The following is an 18,944-nucleotide window of genomic DNA, read 5'->3' as shown; positions in this document are numbered from 1 at the left end:
AAGCAAGGAAGTTCCAATTTTTAAGGGGGGGGGGAGGGCTCGAGCCCCCTGTTGCCCCCTATATGGGCGCCCCTGATCTATTCATCCATTTCTTCAAACATGCTGATTACGAAAATGTATCGTTATTTTTGGAAAACAGCATTTTGGGTTCATAAAATTAAGTCCTTTTTCAGCGCCCATTAAGCAATATAGCGACAGGATTGTAAAAAGGTAAAAATAATCATATAGGTGCTCTTCTATTCGAAAGTGAAAAGAGGGGTGGTCAAAATAAAAAATGCCCGAAGTTGTCGACCAAAATTAGAATAGAACCAAAATTACAATAAATTTTGCTTTTAATAAGAATTAATTTATGCCTTTCTTTTCTAATACTTCACCCAAGGTTGCTCTACTAAAAGCATTTGCGCACCCCCTAAATATTTCAAAGACTCTCCCACCCAAAAAAGCAAGAGCCCCCCACCAAAAAGAAAAAGAATGCCCCTCAAAACACCCCCTAAATATTTCAATGGCACAGTTTCCGCCATGACCCCTCGTCCCTGCCCTTTTCCAAGGTGGGTACCCCTGCAGAGCATTCACACAGTGTCCTCTAAAAATAACCGAACATTTTAGAAACAGAATCCATTTAACTAACAGTGCAACGTTTTGAAAGTTAACCAATTTATCCATAGACTTTTAAAATTCGGTTTGGGGAATGTTCTTTAGCACCTGTGTCACGGTTGCTTGAATAACTGAAGCATAATGCATAATCTAGCAAGCTTCTTTCATTGCAGTTTTCAGTTTCGAAAACAGAAAACTGTTACATGGCAATTAGGGATTGCAATACCGGACCAAAAATGGAGTACCGCTATTCGGTATTTTATAAAACGTAATACCGGTATTAATACCGGTATTTGACATTTCTGAAAAATGATCAACAGCATATTTTTTCGCTTCCATGTTTCATAATTTTGTGGAAAAAGTGCATTATGTATGAAAAAAACTTATTCTAAACTAATATAAGATGAAGGAACAAATGTCATCAATTAAAAATCAACAAAAGTAAGAGACATAATGCATCTATTGAATTGTCCCTAACCCTGAAACTCATTTCAGTGACAAATTTCCTGAAGTTGAAAATACTGTTTGTGCAGATCGGTGGAGCTGCTAGTGATGCATGATACTCGTCCTTTAATGGCATCGAAGTCCTTCATGGTCAAATAATTTGATCTCTCGCGTGTTGATTTGGATATATCTTTGTGTGTGTGTGTGTCTTTTGTATTATGTGTAATATAATTATTATTAATATTTATAGCTAGTTGTAATTTATCTGCGAGAGGCAATTCTTTTTCCATCTTAGCATCATCTTCAACTATTTCTCCTTGATCAGTATAGGTTTTTGTTTGCCTTTTAATAAATTTCTGGTTTGAAATTAACGATGAACTTAACAAAATTTGTTCTTTTGTTAGCATTCGTTTTCGCTTTTTTTTTTCAACATTTTTACAGTTGTGTAAGTGTCTGAAAAATATGTTACAGTTGATTGTGCCCTTCCTCTATGTAAATATTTCAGCCACAATATAATTCCTAAATATTATGTCGTTATGCATGAAGTTAAATAGCGAGACAGCATAGCACACTAATGCCGATGACCAACAAATTCCCATTTGTTATATTAACACGAAAATATTTTCTAAAACACAGTAGTACAGTTGAGAAAAATATTTTTAAAAACATAATCATGAAGTTTTGCTGAAACTGATGACTGGCATAAATTATTCATAGCACAAATACATTCATAATTACACTAAAAATTAACTTTGCCAAACGGGCAAATGAGTGATCAAGGAAATGGTAAAAATGAAAACATGGTGGATACATAATCGCTCGAAAATGCAATTCATCTCACCACATAGTGATGAATATATGATTTAGTAATAATTCTGCTCCTTTTATTTATTGATATTCTATTAACTTGTAGTTTTGTGAATTAAATTGTATACATCAATAGATTGATTTCTGTGGAAGTTTCATCGAAATAGAAATGTACATTTAGAATAGCAGTAGATATTGAACAAGTTAAATTGAAAACCCTAAAATTAAAAAATATTTATCATTTTGAGCTAATACTGAAAATACCGGTTTTTTACCTCAGCAAATACCGGTATTTCGAAATTGCGAAATGGCTCGAAATTTCGGTATTCCGTATAGCGGTATTGCAATCACTAACGGCAGAAGATCAGGCGAATACGGAGGTTGATTAAGAATACATCCATTTTCTGTTCCCGAAACCGAAAACTACTATGAAAGAGGTTTTTATGATGCTGTTTCAGTCATTCAAACAGTCATGACACAGGTGCTAAAGAACATTTCTAAAGTCGAATTGAAAATAATCTATGGATAAATTGGTGGACCGTGAAAACGTTGCAATGTATTAAGGTAGGTAAATAGCTTAATTTTCGAAAAAAGCCCATTTTGAGATTTTGAGAAATTTAGAGTCCTAGTGTTTTTCTTTTTAAATCTGCAATTTTTTTTTAAATCGGTGAATTATTGAGAAAACTAGAAGAAATATATTAAACTCATATGCACTGCTTAAAACTGAAATTTTATTTTGCTTCCTTGATTTTCTCATGAATACGTTGTCAAAGTTTTGATTTACGCCAACAGCTCTAGCGAAAAAAGTATTAACTCTAAAAGATTTGAAACTTTGCAAAAATGATAATTGAACATATTGCTGTGATACAAACCTCGAAAAGTTGATGTACATGCAATATGTGAGTTTGAAATAAAGATCAATAAAACTTAAAGGGCAAAAAACACGTTTTTTGGGGGAATTTTTCAAACATTCACCCATAGAAACTGTTTTTAGTTTCTTACATCCAAATTGGAGGATCATATCCTTCTCTGGTATCTAATGAAGAGATAGACACAAAAATTTTTAAAAATTATGAAAAAGTGAATGCACTGGAAGTGTTAAGGAAATGGTAGGTTTTTGCTAAATATATGACTTTTTTTATTAAAATAATCCTGTCAAAAATTATTTTTTCAACAAATAAGTAGTCAAAATGTGTTATTTATGTCAGATTTATAAATCGTGTAAAGTTTTAGAAAGGTGCAATGAATATTGAAGAAAAAATATTTAGGGTGTTCGCCTACCTGAATTGGTTCCTATTTTAAATAAATATTAGCTTTGAAACAAATTAAAAAGCTTTTTTTTAATTCTATGACTAAAAGGTTCGTTTATTTTTAGATCGCTTAAGGTAGTTTCGTTCTCCGTTGTACCTCGCAAAATAGTCGAAGTGCCGGACACCAATGAAATCATTACTTTAACTCCCTAGTAGTCGAATTGCTGAGAAGTTTTCTTAGTCACCTTAGGGGCTTAGTTGTTGGTAGTTTTGTAAAGCTAACTTCGACTGCAGTTTGGGAGACTTTCAGTTGGGAAATTTCGACGTTTCTTGAAAGCAAAACTGATAAATAACATTCAAATGCTGCAATTTCATTACGCTTTTATCAAAAACAAAACTTTAATTTAACTAAAATTATAAATTAATGAAACTTTTTTTAGCTAAAATAGTTTTTTCACTATGATTCTAACCGTTTTGATTAATCTTCAAGGAATAAGTTCTTCACATTTCTGCTCAGGTAGCAATTCAGTGTCCTTACTCCGAGAGTAATTATAACTTCCGTTTCAGTTTTCAAGGAGCAATGCGTGCCATTTTTTAAAAATTGTGCCCAGCCCCCATTTTTCCCCCAGTTTTTGACAGTTTTTTAGCCATTATTTTTATTTGGAGAGGAAGGGAGCCTTATGTTGGCCATTAACCCTCTTCTGAGAGGCTAGATAGGTTCAAAGTTCAAAAGCATGAACATATGAAGCAAGTTCGGAAAATAATAGAAATTTACTGAAGATCTGCGATGTAACTTTGACTATGCAAAATGCGATAGTTTCACAGAACTTTTTAAATTTTTTTTTTACTCCGAGAAAAAAATTTCGCACCTGGAGCTCGTCCTATACTTTGTTTTTATGCAAAAACAACAAGTGAAAATTTGTAAAACACACTCCTTGGGGAAAAAAATCGGTGTTGATATTTTTTAAAAAACATTTTAGGGGGGAATATCTCCATGAGTCTCCGAATTTGCTCTAAATGTTCATGCTTTTGAAGAAAGTAGGACGAGAGGGGGGAAACTGGTGGTCATATTTGGATTCAGGGGGTAATTTTATATAAGAACCAGCAAGATTTATGTCAGAAGTATTCTGAGGGTATTTTTTGCGCTTAGTGTATTTGACATTCAAGTACTTACTTTAATCGCACATCTAGCATAGGCGAGTACTAGTGCCAAGTTGTAAAGAACCATCAGTTTGCGTAATTTGAATGGCCGCCTGTTATTCATGAGATGTGGCCCCAGAAAATACACAAATAACAGATACGAAGTGGACATGAGGAATGGCAGATAAGCTGGCTTAATTAGAGCCCAGTTCATGATTTCTGGATCTAAAATGATTAAACATTAATAATTAATTAATTCTAGATTGATCATCCAACAATCGTCACAACTAACATATAGAAATCCTATTTTCCTTGATAACGTCTTTGAGTTTTTCGGACATCTTGATTCATTTTTAACAGCATTGTATCATGTCAATCATGATGAAAATATGCATTATCATTGCGGAATAATTGCGAAAAAATCCCGGAAAAGCAGTGATGACCACAAAGTTCTTAAGACACTACCGTAAAGTACACTAAGTCTGTAATTACCAGCCTAGCTGGTCGAGGCCTTCGAGATAGGAAGGCCATCCAACTAGCAAATGACGTCATCGTTTGTCGATCCACAATGATATTGGGAAGTGAGCACTTCGATTAATATTTTGGTTAAATAAAACTATTTGGTTTATTTGTTATTGACTTCTGTTATTTTAGTAGCATTACAAGTTCTACTTTCTCATTTGAAAACATAAAAAGGAACCGATAATCATACATTAAAAAATACACTGAGCTAAATTCATAGTATTTGACATAAAAACATTTATAAATATTACAAAGTGTTCAAATAACTAAACACGATTTTATTTTACAATCATGTTAAAACAAAGTGATAAATAAACACAGTTTTATTTTTCATTAGAAATTGTTTTTTAACTAATCGCATTTTAACTACTCGTATATTGTATTGAAACATTAAGTCTTAAGAAGTACTCAAATAAATAAATGAACTTTCATCTTACAAATTACATCAAAACAAAAAATAATATTACTATTATATTTGAATAAGAGTTAAATGAAATTTTAAAAAATAAATAAACATTTTTACTTAAGAAAACGGGAAACATGACTGCAATATGTTTCAAAGACATAACATCAAATTAAAGTACATAATACCAGATTATTAATGTTAACTTAGCTGAGCAAATTTATGCTTTTAAAAAGACGTGAATGCTTGGGTGCCATCCCCCAAAGTAGACGGTGCTCAACCCCCTTCAATTATGAAAACTTCAAAAAAAAAAAAAAAAAAAAAAAAAAACCCCAAAACATCTCCATCTCCCATAAAATTTCAAGGGCACAGTTATTTATATCTATAGCCGTTGAAAAGCTATCATTACTATGAGACTATGATTCCGACCCCCCCCCCCCTTCGGTGGGCACTCTCGAAAAATTACACAGGAATTCAACTTGGAAAACCTTAATTAAAGAATGAATAATACAACATCATGAATACTGTATGTTGTACATCCAAAAAATGTATTCAATATCTAAACAGCCTTTTTTTTTTTTTTTTTGGAATTACTTTTCCATTTTCAGTTTTTTCTGCTGCTAATGATTCTTGTGTGTGGGGGGGGGGCTTTAATAGTTCATCATTTTAGGCTTTTGAAAAATTATTTTAAAAAGCATTAATTGATGACACCTTTTTCAAAAAACTTTTCATAGAATGACCATTTTAGCAACTTTCTTTAATACTTAAAACCTCATATATGTTAAATTTAGATCAACATTTTGCTGAGTATGCTCTTTTAGGAAATCAATGTGACAGTTTTGTGACAGGGGGAAGGGAGGAGATAACAAGAAGTGTGACATCACGCGTTGTTTATAACAATATGCTCATGTTGAACAGCGTTACATGTAACAAGGAGGAGGGGGGGGGGATTTGTTCAAAAGTTTGCATAATACTTTATAGACAGCCCCTTAATTCAATTTATGTTACAGTTTCAGAGTTCCTGAAAGCTTATTAAGAGAAAACCCAAGGAGTTCAAAAAATATGTAGTTCAAGATATTTTGCCCTTTTTAAGCATAAACAAGCACAGAGCATTTGGCAAAAACACGTTGTGTATCCACTGCTCAAAATTAATCTTTCGCAAGCCCAGAAATTATGAATACCGTTAACTTAACCACAATGTGTGCATAACTATCATAAAACTTAAAGACAACAGTGAAAAAAAAAGCGTATATATTTTTTTAATTTACGCACAGAACCAGCTTGTTTGAATAACATTGCAGGGGCGTAGTTGGGGGGAAATGTTTGAGTATCGGACACACGACCTCCGGCGTTCAAATCTAATCTTCTATCTCAGAACTACGGAAGCCCATCAAGGAATGTTTTTTGATCAAAATAACACATGCTAGCGTATGAAACAATTTAATCGAAACGGAAAATATAAGTTCAGTTAAAAGCCTGTTTCAATAAACTTGTTTACATATTAACTGAATATCAACACCAAGTTACGTTGCTTCTGATAGCAACAAGTATATTTGCAGAAAATTTTTACATATGTATATTGTCAGCTTGGAAAATCCATTTCGAATAAATGCGTGTACAAAGTTGAAAAAATAAAGAAATAAAAAGTTGCAAGTTAACCGTTTCAAATGTTAAAGCAGTATACTGAAATTACAAATTACAGACAAAGATATCAGAAAGGAAACTGACAATTGTTTGTGTAATGGAGGAAAACTTAAGTAATCTTAACTGCATAAAATGTAAATTTGTTTATCTGAGAAAAGTACTTACCTCCGAACTTTAAAATTTATTCCATGAGGCGCCCAGCTTTTTTCTTCACATGCAGGTTGTTCGGAAGCGGAAATCGCTGGCTCAAATTCACTCAGCAGACACTTATATTATATATATATATATTTTAATTGCCTCTACATTCCGGTACGTGGAAAGGATGAGATAAATCCAACAGTATTGTATTCAAAAATGTGCAGCCGAAGTTACATATTTCCTATTTCATCTATTTCAACCAGAGCAAGAAGCACTATTGTTTAACTGGTAGACTGCACTGCTTTCAAAGTTTCGCGCCAAGTTCATAGATCGACGACTGGTGGCGTAACGAAGCGGGGGGGGAGGGAGTTGTCTGGCCTGTTATCACGTGGGTCTCGAGCTGGTATAAGACAACAACCACTAAGTCTATGCTCCTTTTTGATGATATTAAGTTTATCTTCCATATTATTTGAGATAACGGAATGGGCGTTTTCCTTATATAATTACGCCTCTCAGAAAGGCGTAACCGTGGCTGAAAAAGTCGAAATAGCCGGGGTAGGATGTGGATAGTTTTTTCGTATGGCACGATGTTGTATACATAAGTATGCCAACTTAGTGGCTTTTTTTTCGTTCAAAATATATTTTAGCTCTCTCCCATTGCATTGTTACTATTAGTTATGAATGATTTACATTTGTATTTAAAACAAGTTTTTTTTTTTTTTAGTTTTTTTTCTCAAGTTTGCTGGGGAATTAAAAAAAAATACTTTCGTGCCTTTTTGGTTAAAATGAAAGCCAACGCAAGTAAAGAACACATTCGCACTTGTCTTGAGAATTTGTGCTTTCTTTGCGTTCGTTTTTCACTTTAATAATACAGGAAAAGGTGTAAGTATGGGCACTCTCTTTTAATTTAAAGTTACTTTGAATTCGAAAAATTCCAAATTTTTGTCTTTCATTAACAACTGCGGCAAGTACGTATGTGCGAGAAGGCGGAACAATAATAAATATCAAACATTTCATTTCAAAAAGCATTAAAAACTGCACCAGAAAAAATGGGAAGTAAATATGGGCATCCATCAAAAAAGTCACCAAAAATAGTTTAAAAGCATGAAAAAAAAAAAAAAAAAAACTATACAAAATGGTAGAGAATTGATTTATTAAGTGGGAAAAAAAATCATTTACAGAAATTGCGCTTTCCGCTCCGCACAATCTAAGTGTGTCCACATTTGGCAAAATTAGATTTTGCTTATTGTAGGGCACACATTTCACTCACACCTCTTCCCGAGTGGCTTCAAGGAACTTTCCATCCCGAAAGATGCAAGTTGCCTCGCTTGAGAAATACATATATTTTTTCCTTTTTTTTTTAAAGATGTGGTACCTATAGTTATGGGCACAGACTAATGGGGCACTGACTAAGATGTGGTATAGGTAGCGTGCCCGATTAAACGTGTGCTTCAAAAAGTTGCTTAAGATCTCCTATTTCCGGATGTAATTGTGAAATTGTTTTTAACTGAACATAAGAACATAAAAAGAAAACGATTTCACATACCCCTAAAATGTTTGCAGTCTAAAAAAAACACCAATTTACACAACAACTCAAGCTGCATCCACACTACTTGAAATAATGTTTCCAACTGCTCTCTGCTATCTCATATCAGTAAATGGCACTATCTACAGTCTCGTCGCCAGTCTTCAGTACTCTCCTTAGCCACTAGGAAGGGATGCCCTCATTTACACCTCTATTGTAGTACAGAGCTTATTTAATGATTTTTCATTCTGTTAACCCTCTTATTCAAACATTTAAAGAAAATCGTTAAAACTCACCAAGATTTGAGTGGTATATATTTGTAAGCTTTACGACCCTGTTTCTCCAAAATTTTGGACATGCATTAAATAATTACTATTATTTTAATATATGTTTTAACATTTTGATTTTGCCATAAATTTAACATTTTGAATATATTTTCGCTATATATATATATTTAGCATTTTGAAGTAACGCCTTCGATTGGCACCATGAAAAGTGCCAGCCGAAGACTCTAACAAAGTCGTAAGAAAAAACTAAAAACGAAAACAAGCAAAAACACTCTATGGTCATTTAAGTTAGGTATTTTATAGTAAACTCACCCTCCGTCTTCCTTCTATCTCTGCTACATTATTTCACAGTAAAAACCGGGGCTTTGGAGTCAAAGCCGGTTCGATTTTGTTGTAATGGAGTCGGTATCAGAAGTTGAAGGCTTTAAAATTCCGAGAGTTGGAGTCGGTTATTTTCCCTCCAAGTCTATTTCTGCCAAAACTGGTAAGTGAGTCGGAGTTGAAGGCCTAAAATTCTAGGAGTCAGAGTTCGACTCCGTAGCCATAGAAAAAATCTTTGCGCTTTGAATTCATTTTATTTTGTTACAGTCTTATTTATCTCTTTCTCGCGCCAATGTTAACTCTACAAGAGATGGCATTTGAATTTCATTAATTACTTTTTTTTCCTACTTCTTGAGACTAAAAATAAGGAAAATATTTAAGATTCCCACAATATTTCGATACTTTGATACTTTTCCTGTATGCGTCAATGTTGAAAATCTTCGAATTTGTTAAAAATACCCTTAAAATAGCTGAGTAATAATAATAATAAAAAAAAGAACCTGTTCTATACATCTTCATCAAGGGCTTTTTCCAACAAAGTTTGATGCAAATCCGTCTTTTGGTGTGGGATCTGTGTTTGCTATAAATTTCCCCGTATAAGCTAATGTTAAATTTTTTCGAACTGTTCAGATTTAAATGAAAAACTGTTCAAATCAAAAGAAAAAAATTTTAAATAAAAACAAAAAACCCGACCGCGTAAAAACCGAAAAAAAAACTAAAAAGAAAAATGTATAAGCATAGTAGTTTAAAATGTTATTAAGTACTACTGAATAACGACACCATTGAAATAGTTTTATAACCATACATATATAAGACAAATCATAAATTCAAAAGCAGAATAGAAGGATTAACAGTTGGGGCCCATTCCTTTCTGATTCAAGGAACCCCGTAAAATTTAAATGAGTCCCTCTAGGGACATAACTCGGCTTAAAGCTACATGTGCTTGACGTTCGGCAAAAATGCACGAACTTAAGTCAACCACAGCACAGCTATATAAACAGCCTGTATAACTCATGATGACGCGAAATCGGAAACGTCGTCAGTCAAATCTTTCTCGCAAAACTAAAAACTCCTGTCAAGAAAGTACATGTCGCGAAACTCAGTCACTTGAACCGAGGCAAAAACAAATACAACATGTTAGAGATGAAAATCGAATTAGTAGACTTTCTTTCCTTTGGTGCATATTGCGCGGGTTTATTTTGATTAGGACTATAATCTGAGTGTCTTGCCTTCGTTATGCATAATATGTTTTTTTATTACAGTACACATTACATATTAAAAACACATGAAAAATTTTACATCAGAAAGAGGGGAAGTACATCCGGAGCAAAGGTGTTTTGACGCGCCGCCTCAAGTGGGAGAAGCAATCGCTTAGACCACTCGGCAAGTTCTTCTGAGGGGCTGTAGTTGTACTAGTTGAGTTGAGAGAGTGGAGATATAAAATCGCCGAAGAAAGTATAGAGATTCGCTATCTCACTTTAACCGTTAAAGAGTAAATGGAAAATATAAATCACTGTATTATTACTATGGGATTAATACATCTGTAGGTGGTGTTTAACAATGTACTAGCTTTTTAAGTACGTATGTACTGCCGAAAAGCGTAGTGGCAACAGTTGGAAATGACGCAATGGATATAAGGCAGTACGAAAGAGCTAAAGTTTCCCTTTTTTACGCATATCATCTCGCCTTGCGTGCATGGCTGAAACAGCCTCTCGTGTTTCGTTCAAATAGTGAATGTAAAGATGGCCCTTTGGAAGGTTAAGTGCAGATAAATGTTCCTCGCTAAGATGTGAAGTCTCGGCATCACATAAGTGAACCAAGAAACTATCAGAATCTTCTGCCAGACTAAATTCATCGCTGTGTCGGAAGTAGAGGCCCCATGGACCAGACCTAGGAGCTAATGAACGCATCGGATGGTTGGAAATTGTAAGTCTTGTGGCCCGGGAAAATAGTAGCAGGAATCGGAGTTCGGAGCTACCGGCAGCGGGCAAATCCTCAAATCATTCAGCCTACGCTAGATCTTTGAAGCAAGGTCGAATTGGTGCCTTTTGTACAGCGTGTGAGATTTTTAGTGTTTGATGTCTCGTCGTAAAATTCAACCCCTGTGAAGTAATGTTTTAATGTATTACATAAGAACTTTTTTATTTGTGCAAATTGTGGTATTACGTTGTCATAGGCTGATGTTATTTTAATGTGTGTGAAATGCAAATTTCATATTAGTTAATTTTAAGCAGAGAGTTATTTGGGCCTGGTGCTTTTGTAAATATATATAGGCGGAAACTCTGGCCGTGTGATAACTAATGTATTTTAACTTTTATTAGGGGTTAATTTTAGAGTTAGTATTTGATCAAGGAGTAGTTTTAAATTCTTTTAAAAGCACTATTCTCGCAATTGTATTTGTGTTATAATGCTGCATCTTAACCATGCCACCTAGTAAGAATAAAGCTGTTTCTTTCTTTAAAGAATTGTAATTAATGTGATCTTGGGTATGTGTTTTGGTGTTTCGCGTACTGTACGTTTCGACAGTACAAAAATGGTGCCGTGGCTTTCTTTTCTTGCAGCATTATATAAAAAAAAAAAAAAAAAAAAAAACATATTAGCGGTGTATAATATGTGGTGGTTTTTACAAGTTTTAAATTTGTAATTTTGTGTGTTTTTGCGTATTGTATAAGGAAGGGATGGCCAAGGACCAGGCATCAGGAGTTTTTGTACCTCACGGCTTATCTGTAATGAATCTATCAATGATACCTGTGTTTAAAGGTATTAATAGTGAAACTCCTCTTCCAGAGTTTTTTGAAAGGATAGAGGATTCGGCTTTGCAATGGAATTGGTCTGATTCGGAGAAATATTTCGTGGCGCGAGATAAGCTGTTTGGAAACACTAGGGAATGTTTCAATGAGTTTCGCGACGAAATTAGTGATTTTAAAACATTGAAACTGGTCCTTTTCAGAGAATTTGTTAGCAAGCCACCCCCCAGGCGTGGCCCTTTTCGAGTTTATGGCATTCCGGCAGCCACCAAATATGCCAGTGGAGAGGTTTATCGCAAGGGCTAATGCGAAAAGCAAAATGCTAGATTTCGGAAATGAATCTAGAGAAATAGTGGAAAGTCAGCGTAAACACATGTTAATGAACATGCTTCTTGCAAATTTGCGACCTGAAATTTTGAGGGGAGTAATTGTCAGAAATCCTAAAAATTTGGAAGAACACAAAGATTATGCAGGTCGTGAAGAAATTGTCTGGAGGGCAGCACAATCCGCCGGTAATCCATTTTTAAATCAATCTGAACATTTCGAGGCAAATTCTGAGTCAGTGTTTGGGATAAATCAAACGAATACAGAAAATAATAAAGTAAGCGACGGGTTTAATACCTTGTTAGAGAAAATGGATTATCTAACAAAAAGGGTTGAACTGTTGGAGGGGCATAGATGCCGGGGTAATGAAAGAAGAGTAAGTGTAACTTGTTTTAAATGTGGGCGAATAGGACATATAGCTCGATATTGTAGAACGAATTCAGGATACGAGCACATAAAAAAATCAAATTCCGGAAAACTAGACCAGGGGGTCTGGTCGGCACAAACGCAGACATTAATCCCTGGGGTGCGTATAAATAATGGGCAAAAGGGAAAGCTTCCTGTTATAAAGGTTAAGATTGGCCAGAACAAGATGGGGGCTTTATGCGACTCGGGGGCGACGTTGAATTTAATTGAGGAGGGTTGTATACCATTGGAGTCAGAATGTCAACCATGCTCGTTGTGGATAAATACCGTTGCGAAGGAGGCTATAAAAATCCTTAAAAAGGTCCATCTTTACGTGACCATAAATGATAAAGTTATAAATTCGGATTTTTATGTAATTTCAAAAGATATTTCAAAAAATTTTAAAGTTATTTTGGGTCAGCCGTTCTTGGTTGAAAACGGATGTATCATCAATTATAGTAAAAAAACGGTAAAAATAAACAATGAAATGATTTCATGGGAAAATTCGGAGCAAACAGACGCTATGTTTAATATTGGAAACGGGAGTCAGGGCCAAATAGGTCATATATGCAGAAAAATCACCTTGCCCCCTTTTTCAGTCTGTCGCAAAGGTTAACTTGAAAAATACATTAGGTTCGGAGGTTATAATGATAGAACCATATAATCAACAGGAAAAGAACTTCTTAATTGCCCGATCTGTAAGTAAGGGAGCGCAAAAAGATGGAATTCCGGTCCTGATAATGAACCCAACAGATAAATTTATTCATATTAACAAACAAACAAAGTTGGTCAGATGCGAAGAAGTAGTTAAAGCTGAGCGTATAATGAATGACATGTATTTTGTGGAAAACGAGGAGCGGTTTGGGGAATGCGACGAGGCCGATTTAAAGTGGAGTAATGTATTTAGGTTAGATCATTTGCAACCTGACATAAAAAATAAAATGATAGACTTTCTGAATAAAAATAAAGAGGTGTTTGCAAGCTCGGTACGGGACCTGCAGGGATGCGATGCTGTACTACACAAGGTTCCACTTTCGGATGAAAATCCGGTAAAGAAGAAACCATACAGGGTCCCTTATAACTTAAGGGATGAAATGGATAGGCAGTTAAATATCTTGTTAGAGGCAGGAATTTTGGAACCATCCGAATCACCTTATGCCGCACCCGTTCTACTTGTAAGAAAAACCTCAGGGGAATTTAGATTGGTGGTCGATTTTCGCGGCCTCAACATGAAAGTGGTGCCCAATTCCTATCCCATACCAAATATTAATGAAGCAATTGATAAGTTAGAATACGGAAATTTTTTTACAACTTTAGATTTGACGAGTGGATTTTTTCAACAAATAGTGGTGCCCGAAGATAGACCGAAATTGGCACTGTATTATTACTATGGGATAAATACATCTGTAAGTGGTGTTTGACAATGTACTAGCTTTTTAAGTACGTAGTACTTTTAATGAGGATAAATGAAGAGGAAGAACGGGGTAACATATGGTCACTAATTGGCAATTACTTCATCATCAGACAAGTTGAGCTATTTTCATACATGAGTAGTAGTGTGTAAGAAAGAATTGCATGTGAGTCAGTGTTGCCAGATGGTTAAATCCAGATTTCCCCAATTCCCTTCCAACTTTTCCCCCAAAAGCGATGTTTTTTATCAAAATTCCCCAAACACAAAAATTATTTTTCCACTAATATTTTCATAAAATTAATCGACTTCTTCTGATATTTTTGTCTCTTGAAAAAATTTTTTTCTCCCCAAATAGCCAAATTTTCTTATAAAATTCCCCAACTTTTTTTTCTTCCCATTTTCACTTTTTTTTTTTTTTTGTCTTTGTCTTTTTTTATCTTTACTAATAATAAAGCTGAAAGTCTCTCTCCGGATCTTTCTCTCTCTCTGTCAGGATCTCTGTGACGCGCATAGCACCTAGACAGTTTGACTGATTTTCATGAAATTTGGCAAATAATCAGTTTGTAGCATGGGGTGTACACCTTTAAGCGATTTTTCGAAAATTCGATATTGTTCTTTTTCTATTCTAATTTTAAGAATATTTTCCTGAGAAAAATTATCATAAGATGGACGACTAAATTACCAAGTTATCATAATGTGGAACTGTAACGTGGGCAAGCCAATTGGCGAAAAATTCATCATGCTATATTTGTAAATATACAGGGAAACCAAAATACCTTTTAATTTTCTAATACGGGCAAAGCCCTGCGGGTGCCACTAGTCATAAATACAAGCGCCTGACCGAGAGATAAGAAATAACCAAATATTTTTTTCTCTACTCTCATTTACTACTCTGCTTCTGTATGTGCATTTTATCTATGATTTTTGTATATATTTATGCAAGAACATTCTTCATCACATTTATTTTTGCCTGTTTCATGTATCAACTAGTAACTCACACAAAACTATTAATGCAAATTCCGTAGCATAATATTCCACATAATACGAAATGTGAATTCCATAAAGTTGAGCAAAGCTAAACCAACCTGTTTGATACAAACAATGTAACTACCAGAGGTCAAGACGCAAATTTAATTACAATTTTTTTCCCCAAGTTTTCCCCAAGAAAAAATTTTTTTTTCCCGAAGAATTCCCCTCAAAACCTAATTAAGAAAATATTCGGTCTGTAAATGCAGAATTCTACTTTGCAGAAATTCAATTATCGCGGTAAAATCTGGAACGAATTAACCGCGATAAACGAGGGTTGAGACGATTGTTGCATAGGAATGAGTTGTCCTCGCCGTGATGGAAAAAATGTTCAAATCGAACTATTCACTCAGAAGTTATTGGGGAGGGGGGAGGGGCAAACAATATTTGTTTCGTTATTTTATTTATTTATTGACTTATACTTTGATTTTAACGATATTTTAAAGATGAATTAATGCTTCTTTTCTGCCTTTTTCCAAGTATTTTTAATGGTAAGTAGATTAAAAAGGACTTAATATTTTCCTAAAGTTCTCAGGTTTCCACACAATGAGGAAAAATCTCGGAAAGAGGTTCACTTGAAAGTTATATCTAGAATTACTCGAACTCAGTATACAGGCAATAGCAAGGCATAAAAGAAGATGGAAAAATATACTAGACAATAACGCTTCTTACGCAACTCACACATGAATGAGCATGTGTTGTTAACTGTCAATTTGGCTTAAGAAAAGTGCCGTCAGTGTGATGTATGCTCACTATAGGCAATACAAGGCATACATCGCAGTGTGATGTTGTGTGTTGGGGAGTGAGTATCATTGCCCTTGCAAAACCCCTGCAGTTGTAAATGAGGCACAAGAGTCTGAGGTGAAACAAATAAACGAGTGGAAATGCATTTGCTTAATGAAGCCCAAAGTGCCCTTTTGACAAAAAATTCCTCAGAAAAAATGGGTTTTCCAAGTAGCGCGGTGTGCACTATTTCCCATATGGACAAAGAAGTTCGCAGGTAAATCATTTGGTCCGGCACGTTTACCTCTCTTGGATTTCCTCATTACCTTTTGTAATTCATAAGTCACTATTAAATAAATGATGTCTTCCTGACTTCGACTTAAGCAGTAAGAAGGTATTTTCAAAATCCTTGGACTTCTCACTTTACCACTAGAGAATCTGCAAACATTAACATAGTGCAGGTGCATATTTTCTAGCATCAAGTGTTTCAGGAAAAACTTTTGCAACCGTCTCTTTTAGTATGCTTAACGACGTTTTTTCAAAGTAGCCTGTGCATGTCTAAGGGCGATATTGTGCTTCAACTATATAGGGGAACATGGGGCAAAGTGAAATGGTGAAATATTTACTCTGCTTTTAGCTCCGCCTATCTGGTATTATTTTAACTATATAGTACCATATGTAGTCTATTTCAGTCAGGAAAAAAATACCACCGAAGGTTAAAACATTTGGTAATACAAGCAATTATAAAAAAAATAGCCCTCATATTGTAATATTTTGTTTAAGTCAAAAATTATTTATTTTACTATAAAATGGTAAAGTTCCTGTTCTTAAGATTTTAAATGTTAATTGAGACCTCCTAATATGCAATGCAATACTAGTTTAGTTAATATTAAGCTTGTTTGTATTTTTAATAAATTGTACAATTAGTCAAGTTTATGCGAGGCAAAGTGAAATAGTTAGTTTCATTTACTCAATCATTTAATATAAATCACTTATGTTTTCATTTATTAATTAATTTATTTACATTTCTTCCTTTAGTAATTCACTTATATTTATTCATTCATTCACATTTTCTTATTCATTCATTCTTCTACTCTGCCAGTTTTTTCTTCATATATTAAATGATTTATTCATTTAATTATTCGTTTATTGTTTCATTACCTTTTCATTCAACCTTTTATTTACTGATTCTTTTGATCAAAAATATTATTTTTTTAATCGAATAGGAAATATTTCATGAGAAAAAAAAATATTTTTCACTTTGCCCCATAAAAAAAAGTGAAAATTTTCCACTTTTTTTTTTTTGAAGACTTAAATTTACTGCCAAGAACAGAAATATTCTTTCAACGCAAGTTTTATTACAAAATACAATGTTCTTTCTTTGTCTACTGTAATTTTCAAAACAAATTTCCGATTTGTTCATTTTAAAAGAACTCAGTCATCTTAACCATTTCACTTTGCCTCACATTCCCATACTTTAAATTTAGACTTAAAAAAACAAACTAGTGAGCCTGTCATCATGTAAATGTTTTGTGAACAATATTTAAAAATATCACGTACTGTCACTTTCAAAAAAAAAAAAAGAAAAAAAAAAATAGAAAGAAAGAAACTGGCTGGGGGTGGTAGGCGGAGCAATGACGTCATCTTTATAGCTTCCACGCCACTATTTAACCAAAACAAACCTATGTTATAGAGTGTTTCTTTTTTTTTCAATTGCTTATGATCAAATATAGATATTTTGTTTGACTGAAACACACGTCTTAAAAAAAAAAAAATTGTTTAATAATAAATATTCAAATACCAGGAACAAACTTAGTAAAGACGTATAGATGACTTTTCAGAAATTTTTTTCATTGCACTAATTGTTTAGTTTATGGACAATTTCGGGTAAAAAAAATGCCATTTCTTGATCTAAAATAAAAATAAGTACAATACCTCCCGATTGGAAATCCTTCTTTATATGTTCCCACATACTCATTTTATCCTTCAACGTTTCCGAAAATCTTACTTAAAGGCTTTGATAAAGAATGGATGTTGTTTCAAGAATAGACTCTTGTGAAATCACAGAGAACAATACGCACCTGCGTCAATCGTGTGTTTTTCGCACTGTGCAAATAAAGGTTGTGCATGTCATCCAGATTAACCTAAATTAAGAAACGCCTTGGAAAATAATACGATTCATGTGTCCGACTTGCCACTCGCTGGCAAGACTGGGCGTCGGAGTCGAAGAGTCGTAGTCAGGTTTAAAGTTCCAAGAGTCGGAGTCAGATTGATTTTGGGGTAATGGAGTCAGAGTCGGGAGTCGGAGGTTTAAAGTTCCAAGAGTTGGAGTCAGATTGATTTTGGGGTAATGGAGTCGGAGACGGGAGTCGAAGGTTAAAAGTTCCAAGAGTCGGAGTCAGATTGATTTTGGGGTAATGGAGTTGGATTCGGGAGTAGAAGGTTTAAAGTTCCAAGAGTCGGAGCTAGATTGATTTTTGGGTAATAGAGGGCCTCATTTGAACCTCATTTGTAAATTTAATGAGATATTAATTGATGATTTTCACATTTCATTGACTTTGAAAATGGTTTAGGTTTCTTTGATGTCATCAAAAGTATGCTTTTCACGTAAGAAGGGAGGTGAAGAAAAGTAGGGGGGACAACATGGAAATAAGGTCTTAGAGACCGCGCATCTTTATACATTTTTTAAGTAGTTCAAACAAAATCCTGTAGTGTTACGCAAATTTTACGTAATGTTACGCAAATCTTCGAGGAGAAAAAACCTACACTTTAAATTGAAATTAATGTTTTCCGAGGAAATTTTTCCAGAACCTTAAGAAGCGTCGAAAAGTTCAGAAAAAAAAAAAAAAAAACGATTTCTTCTCTTTTGGAGCAGGGGAGACCGAGGCTAGTAGTGACAATTTCGACATTTTTGATTTTACCGTAAGATTTGAACTGAAGTGTAATATTTAGTGCATCATATTTTTAGAGTAAATTTTGAATTTCATTTATTAAACTACTTTGAACATAATTCACGATTTTCATGGCAAAAAGTGAAATTTGTGTAACCTATAATTTTGTCTCAACTTGCTCCGTAGCGGAGCTAGTAATGACATGTTTGAGGTTTTTGTGTTTGGAAATCTAGAGCAAAATTTTGAATCCCCTCAGTCAGAAGAAAGAGTAAAAAAAAAAGTTTCCCAAAAAATAATATCCTTTGATGTAAGCTTTACAGGTTAATAATGCCAACAAACAAT

At 34.1% G+C, this 18,944-nt stretch overlaps 1 long non-coding RNA gene across 1 annotated transcript in view; it reads right to left on the bottom strand.

Annotated features, from left to right (window-relative positions):
- Positions 1-17,748, bottom strand: part of LOC129216221 (uncharacterized) — a 78,907-nt gene extending 61,159 nt beyond the window's left edge. Inside the window, exons 1-2 of the long non-coding RNA XR_008580176.1 lie at positions 17,647-17,748; positions 4,270-4,460 (exon numbers count right to left, since the gene is read on the bottom strand). This is a non-coding gene — a long non-coding RNA (uncharacterized LOC129216221). The remainder of the gene's footprint in view (positions 1-4,269; positions 4,461-17,646) is intronic.
- Between the last annotated feature and the right edge of the window lie 1,196 nt (positions 17,749-18,944).

Source organism: Uloborus diversus, chromosome 2 (assembly GCF_026930045.1).
Source record: "Uloborus diversus isolate 005 chromosome 2, Udiv.v.3.1, whole genome shotgun sequence".
Classification (NCBI taxonomy): Eukaryota; Metazoa; Arthropoda; class Arachnida; order Araneae; family Uloboridae; genus Uloborus; species Uloborus diversus.
This window is presented reverse-complemented; position numbering and strand designations above follow the sequence as displayed.